Source organism: Eptesicus fuscus, chromosome 1 (assembly GCF_027574615.1).
Source record: "Eptesicus fuscus isolate TK198812 chromosome 1, DD_ASM_mEF_20220401, whole genome shotgun sequence".
In the NCBI taxonomy this organism is placed as follows: Eukaryota; Metazoa; Chordata; class Mammalia; order Chiroptera; family Vespertilionidae; genus Eptesicus; species Eptesicus fuscus.
The window spans coordinates 91,515,805-91,521,771 of NC_072473.1; positions in this window are offsets into that span (position 1 = coordinate 91,515,805).

Genomic DNA, 5,967 nt, shown 5'->3' on the forward strand with positions numbered 1-5,967 from the left:
TCTCACCCGGACCCAGGGACGCTTGGCCTCTCCCAGACCCAGGGGCACGTGGCCTCACCCGGGCCTAGGTTCACGAGGCCTCACTCGGATCCAGGGACACATGGTCACACCCAGACCCAGGAACGTTTGGCCACTCCCAGACCCAGGGCCACTTGGGCTCACCCGGGCCTAGGTGCACGAGGCCTCATCCGGATCCAGGGACACATGGTCTCACCCGGACCCAGGGACGCTTGGCCTCTCCCAGACCCAGGGCCTCTTGGGCTCACCCGGGCCTAGGTGCACGAGGCCTCACCCGGATCCAGGGACACATGGTCTCACCCGGACCCAGGGACGCTTGGCCTCTCCCAGACCCAGGGCCACTTGGGCTCACCCGGGCCTAGGTGCACGAGGCCTCACCCGGATCCAGGGACACATGGTCTCACCCGGACCCAGGGACGCTTGGCCTCTCCCAGACCCAGGGCCACTTGGGCTCACCCGGGCCTAGGTGCACGAGGCCTCACCCGGATCCAGGGACACATGGTCTCACCCGGACCCAGGGACGCTTGGCCTCTCCCAGACCCAGGGCCACTTGGGCTCACCCGGGCCTAGGTGCACGAGGCCTCACCCGGATCCTGGGACACATGGTCTCACCCGGACCCAGGGATGCTTGGCCTCTCCCAGACCCAGGGCCACTTGGGCTCACCCGGGCCTAGGTGCACGAGGCCTCACCCGGATCCAGGGACACATGGTCTCACCCGGACCCAGGGACGCTTGGCCTCTCCCAGACCCAGGGCCACTTGGGCTCACCCGGGCCTAGGTGCACGAGGCCTCACCCGGATCCAGGGACACATGGTCTCACCCGGACCCAGGGACGCTTGGCCTCTCCCAGACCCAGGGCCACTTGGGCTCACCCGGGCCTAGGTGCACGAGGCCTCACCCGGATCCAGGGACACATGGTCTCACCCGGACCCAGGGACGCTTGGCCTCTCCCAGACCCAGGGCCACTTGGGCTCACCCGGGCCTAGGTGCACGAGGCCTCATCCGGATCCAGGGACGCATGGTCTCACCCGGACCCAGGGACGCTTGGCCTCTCCCCGACCCAGGGCCACTTGGGCTCACCCGGGCCTAGGTGCACGAGGCCTCACCCGGATCCAGGGACACATGGTCTCACCCGGACCCAGGGACGCTTGTCCTCTCCCCGACCCAGGGCCACTTGGGCTCACCCGGGCCTAGGTGCACTAGGCCTCATCCGGATCCAGGGACGCATGGTCTCACCCGGACCCAGGGACGCTTGGCCTCTCCCAGACCCAGGGCCACTTGGGCTCACCCGGGCCTAGGTGCACGAGGCCTCATCCGGATCCAGGGACACATGGTCTCACCCGTACCCAGGGACGCTTGGCCTCTCCCAGACCCAGGGCCACTTGGGCTCACCCGGGCCTAGGTGCACAAGGCATCACCCGGATCCAGGGACACATGGTCTCACCCGGACCCAGGGACGCTTGGCCTCTCCCAGACCCAGGGCCACTTGGGCTCACCCGGGCCTAGGTGCACGAGGCCTCATCCGGATCCAGGGACGCATGGTCTCGCCCGGACCCAGGGACGCTTGGCCTCTCCCAGACCCAGGGGCACGTGGCCTCACCCGGGCCTAGGTGCACGAGGCCTCACCCGGATCCAGGGACACATGGTCTCACCCGGACCCAGGGACGCTTGGCCTCTCCCAGACCCAGGGCCACTTGGGCTCACCCGGGCCTAGGTGCACGCAGCCTCACCCGGATCCAGGGACACATGGTCTCGCCTGGACCCAGGGGTGTGTGGGCTCTCCCAGACCCAGGGGCGCTTGGCCTCGCCCGGGCATGGGGTCCAGCGTCATCCGGGTCCAGGGGCACTTGGCCTCACCCGGACCCGGAGTCCGGCCTCACCTGGACCCAGGGGCATGTGGCCTCACCTAGACCCAGGGACGTGAGGCCTCACTTATACCCAGAGGCGTGTGACCACACCCGAGTCCAGAGGCGCGCAACCCCGCCCGCACCCGGGTCTCAGCGGGGCCCCGTCTTCCCGATCCCAATTCCTGCCGGTCAATCCCCCCTCAGCAATTCCCCTGGCCATCCTTCCAGAGCTCCAGTATGGCTGCTGCAGAACTCGTCGGGCGGCGGCTCGGCGAAGTTCCGGTGCACCCGGTGCATGGCGGTGGGCCAGTCTGGCGTCGCTGCGTCGGCCCTTGGGTCTGCATAGGTGGCCGGTCGCCGAGCATGCGCACCTGGCCGCTTCCGGGGCGTTGAGATTCTTGACGGACTCAGAGGTCAGCAAGCGCTGAGTCTCCCACCCCATGTCTCATAGGGGCTTGTCTGTCCGTGCTTGGCTGCCAGTGGAACCGTCCCCTCAGCCGGAGACCGCCGGGGGAACTGCGCCGAGCACGTTCCAGGCCGCTGTTGTATCGCCTGAGCCATAGTTCTTTTGTGTCGCCTGAGCTGTAGTTCTTAAAGTGTGGTCTTTGGGTCGCCGGCATCAGCATCATCCCACATACCCCTCTTTTATTCTAGTTGTAGAGCATCTACTCAGCCAGCCCTATGGTGGTCTTGGATGGTGTCTGCTCTGCTCTCTTGTCGTAGTCTCAAAAGTTGTTGTGGTAGGCAACAATCAGGCTTCCGCCCTATGCCTCCATCTTGGTCCTCCTTTGTATAGTTAAGTCTTGATTGTTGTTGGTGTCACTGGGGGGGCTCTCTTTGTCTATAAAGGAAGAGTTGCTGTGCAGGAGACACGTTTATGGGCCGGGTCTTGGTGCAGCAAAGCTTTGGCGCTCACTGTATATTCCCGTTGAATGTGTCCCTTATGCACGTGGTTGAAATCTGGTGTCATCTCCCACAGACCACTAGATGCCCTCGTTTCTGGGTCTCCAATGGGGTGTAGATCAGCTACTGCCTTAGGCACTCAGCAAGGATTACAGCAAAAACTTTAGTTTCTTCCTCCTGTCTGAGTGGCCCTGGAGCAGTCCGACTAGAACAGCAGATCATCTGGTCCGCTGCCAGAGGGCAGGCCACCCACATGCATAAGCCGTTGCTTGGGGCGCAGGTGTGCCTGCAAGACTTGCGGGGCAGGTCTTCAAAACATGCGGGGCGGGTCCCAGGGCAGGGCGGGGTCTCAGGGCGCCAACAGGCCATGGTGCGGCGAGCCTCGATGGCTGTGAGTCTGGTCCTTCTGCCTTCCATGTATCTAAGTCCCCTCGTTCCGCACTCCAGCGCAGCAAACACTGATTGCTGGGCGCACCTCTGCAAGAGTCCCGCCTCTCCCCGCAGGCATCTGGGTCTCCCGGGGTTCGCCAGAAGATGGGTTTCAGGGTGATGGAGAGCTAATCTCCCTTAGGTTTGGAACAAAAGCCCCTTTCCCCCGCCACCAGCCAGACCCACGCACCTCCACACCTCATCCCCTCCGATTTCGCTGGGTGCGAGGCAACAGAACAGCCTTTAACCTCCACCGCCATCTTTTTCAAACTTCTCAATTTGTACTTCTTAATCCCTTCATTTCAGTCAACTCTACTGAAGTCTAGCGCCGCCGGGAGGTGCAGGGAAAGGGCGCCCGGGCCTCCGTCCGGTGCGCGGTGCGCGCGTCCCGCGGAACCAGGCGCGCGAGGGCTGCGCGGCTGGGACGGGCGCTGGGCGGCCGCCGAGCTCTAGGCACCGCCATCACCGTGTTCCGGACGTCGCCGCCGCGGCGTCCCCCCAATTTATACTTTTTAATCCCTTGAATTCAGTCAACTCTACTGAAGTCTAGCGCCGCCGGGAGGTGCAGGGAAAGGGCGCCCGGGCCTCCGTCCGGTGCGCGGTGCGCGAGTCCCGCGGAACCAGGCACGCGAGGGCTGCGCGGCTGGGACGGGTGCTGGGCGGCCGCCGAGCTCCAGGCACCGCCATCACCGTGTTCCGGACGTCGCCGCCGCGGCGTCCCCCCAATTTATACTTTTTAATCCCTTGAATTCAGTCAACTCTACTGAAGTCTAGCGCCGCCGGGAGGTGCATGGAAAGGGCGCCCGGGCCTCCGTCCGGTGCGCAGTGCGCGCGTCCCGCGGAACCAGGCGCGCGAGGGCTGCGCGGCTGGGACGGGCGCTGGGCGGCCGCCGAGCTCCAGGCACCGCCATCACCGTGTTCCGGACGTCGCCTCCGCGGCGTCCCCCCAATTTATACTTTTTAATCCCTTGAATTCAGTCAACTCTACTGAAGTCTAGCGCCGCCGGGAGGTGCACGGAGAGGGCGCCCGGGCCTCCGTCCGGTGTGCGGGGCGCGCGGCCCGCGGGACCAGGCGCGCGGGGGCTGCGCGGCGGGGACGGGTGCTGGGAGGCCGCCGGGCTCCGGGCGCCGCCGCTGCGGCGGCGTCCCCAGCGTCCCGGGCCGGGCGGCCTGCGGGGGCGGCGGAGTTGCGAAAGTGAGTGAGTTTCCCAGGGTTTCGCCCGGAATGGGGTTCAGTGCAATCGGAGCCGGTGCTCAGCGCACTCCGGAGCCTTTATCTCCTTCCTGCCAGTGAACTCCGGCCAGGTCATCAGCCGCCCCCTCCTCTCCGGTTCCATCCTCCCCGCAGGCGCGTGTGCTCGTGTCTCCGCCCGTTTCTCCATACCTCAGGCTTTTACGGCTTCCCCGACTGTCCCCGTGGCCTTCTCCTTCCCCCCAGCTGTGGGCATTTCAGTCCGCCAGCTCTCCTGTGGTTCTGGATGATGTCCGTTCTGACCTTTAGTTGTATTTTTGAAATTGTTGTGCCCGGCTGCAGGTTAGGTGTTCAACCTATGCCGCCATCTTGGTTTCTGTAAGAAACATTTTAATAACAATTTCATCACTTAATTTTTACAATATCTTGTTATACATAATTATTAATAATGACCTACAATGTTCGCTAATGACTGACCACTATAATCGTGTTGCATTCATTTCCCTTATGTGCCTTATGCGCAGGTGCACCATTTCTCTCCACTAATGCTAGCAGCGAATATTTTAGCAGCCCATTGCCACGTCATTAATCTTGTACTGACTTGTTTGGTTTGCGCAACAGGAAATATTTCGCTTTCGGAGAACAAGAAAAATAGGTTTATTTGGGTGATGCTTATTAATTTGTGCAGTTATTCAGTGTCTGGTATGAGTGTTCAAGAAAAAATACTAATTTTTATTAAAAGGATCTATTATTTTATGTGAAGATGACTCATTTATTTCAGCCCTTTGCATTCAGCATGTCTCTGTCAAAATAAACCTACGCTTCTATGAAAATTGAAGCTTTTGTTTCTTTGTGGCCCCCATAAACTTAAACCTTGTTTATTTGGCCCGTGTTAGCCTTTGAGTTTGACTTGCTTATCCTAGAGGAAAGAGTAGCAATAAGAGAAGAGGTCAGGAAGCAGCCGTGAGGCCATGTAATGGTCATGTAGAAGAGGAGCTTGCAGAGGCAATTGAGGGTTAGAGACTGAGTCAATAATCCTCACAGAAACCCTAAAAGGAGGTGGTGGGATTCCTATTTTATAGCTGAGTAAAGTTAGCTCAGGGAGCTTAAGTGATTTGTATGCAGTGAAGAAACTATTTAAGTGGCAGGGTCCAGAGTAGAATGCCAGTCTTTCCCAGTCCAGAGCCTTTGTTATTGCTATGGTGTCAAGCAGCCTTTCTTGATGCACAGAACTTGACCAGAACTATCATTAAGCTTTTTTCATGGAGTAATTAGAGAACAAGTTTTTTAGAAGGTTTTAATTTCTTTTTTGTACATTGCTATTGCCCTTTATATTCTCAAGACAGAATATTTATTCTCTCAGCAATATTCTAGAGACTTAGGGAATGGTTCACTTTTAAAACTTAGAAGCTGTGAGTGCCCTAAATCAAGTGATATCTTAAAAGTGGGAATTATAGAGGATTCTGACATCATAAGCTTTAGCTTTTGTCAGTGCTTAAGAAAGGCTATTGTTACTGTTGTCTCTTGCCATTTCCATCCTTATTTGGCCCAGTCTCCAAACAAAAAGCCAGTAAGACA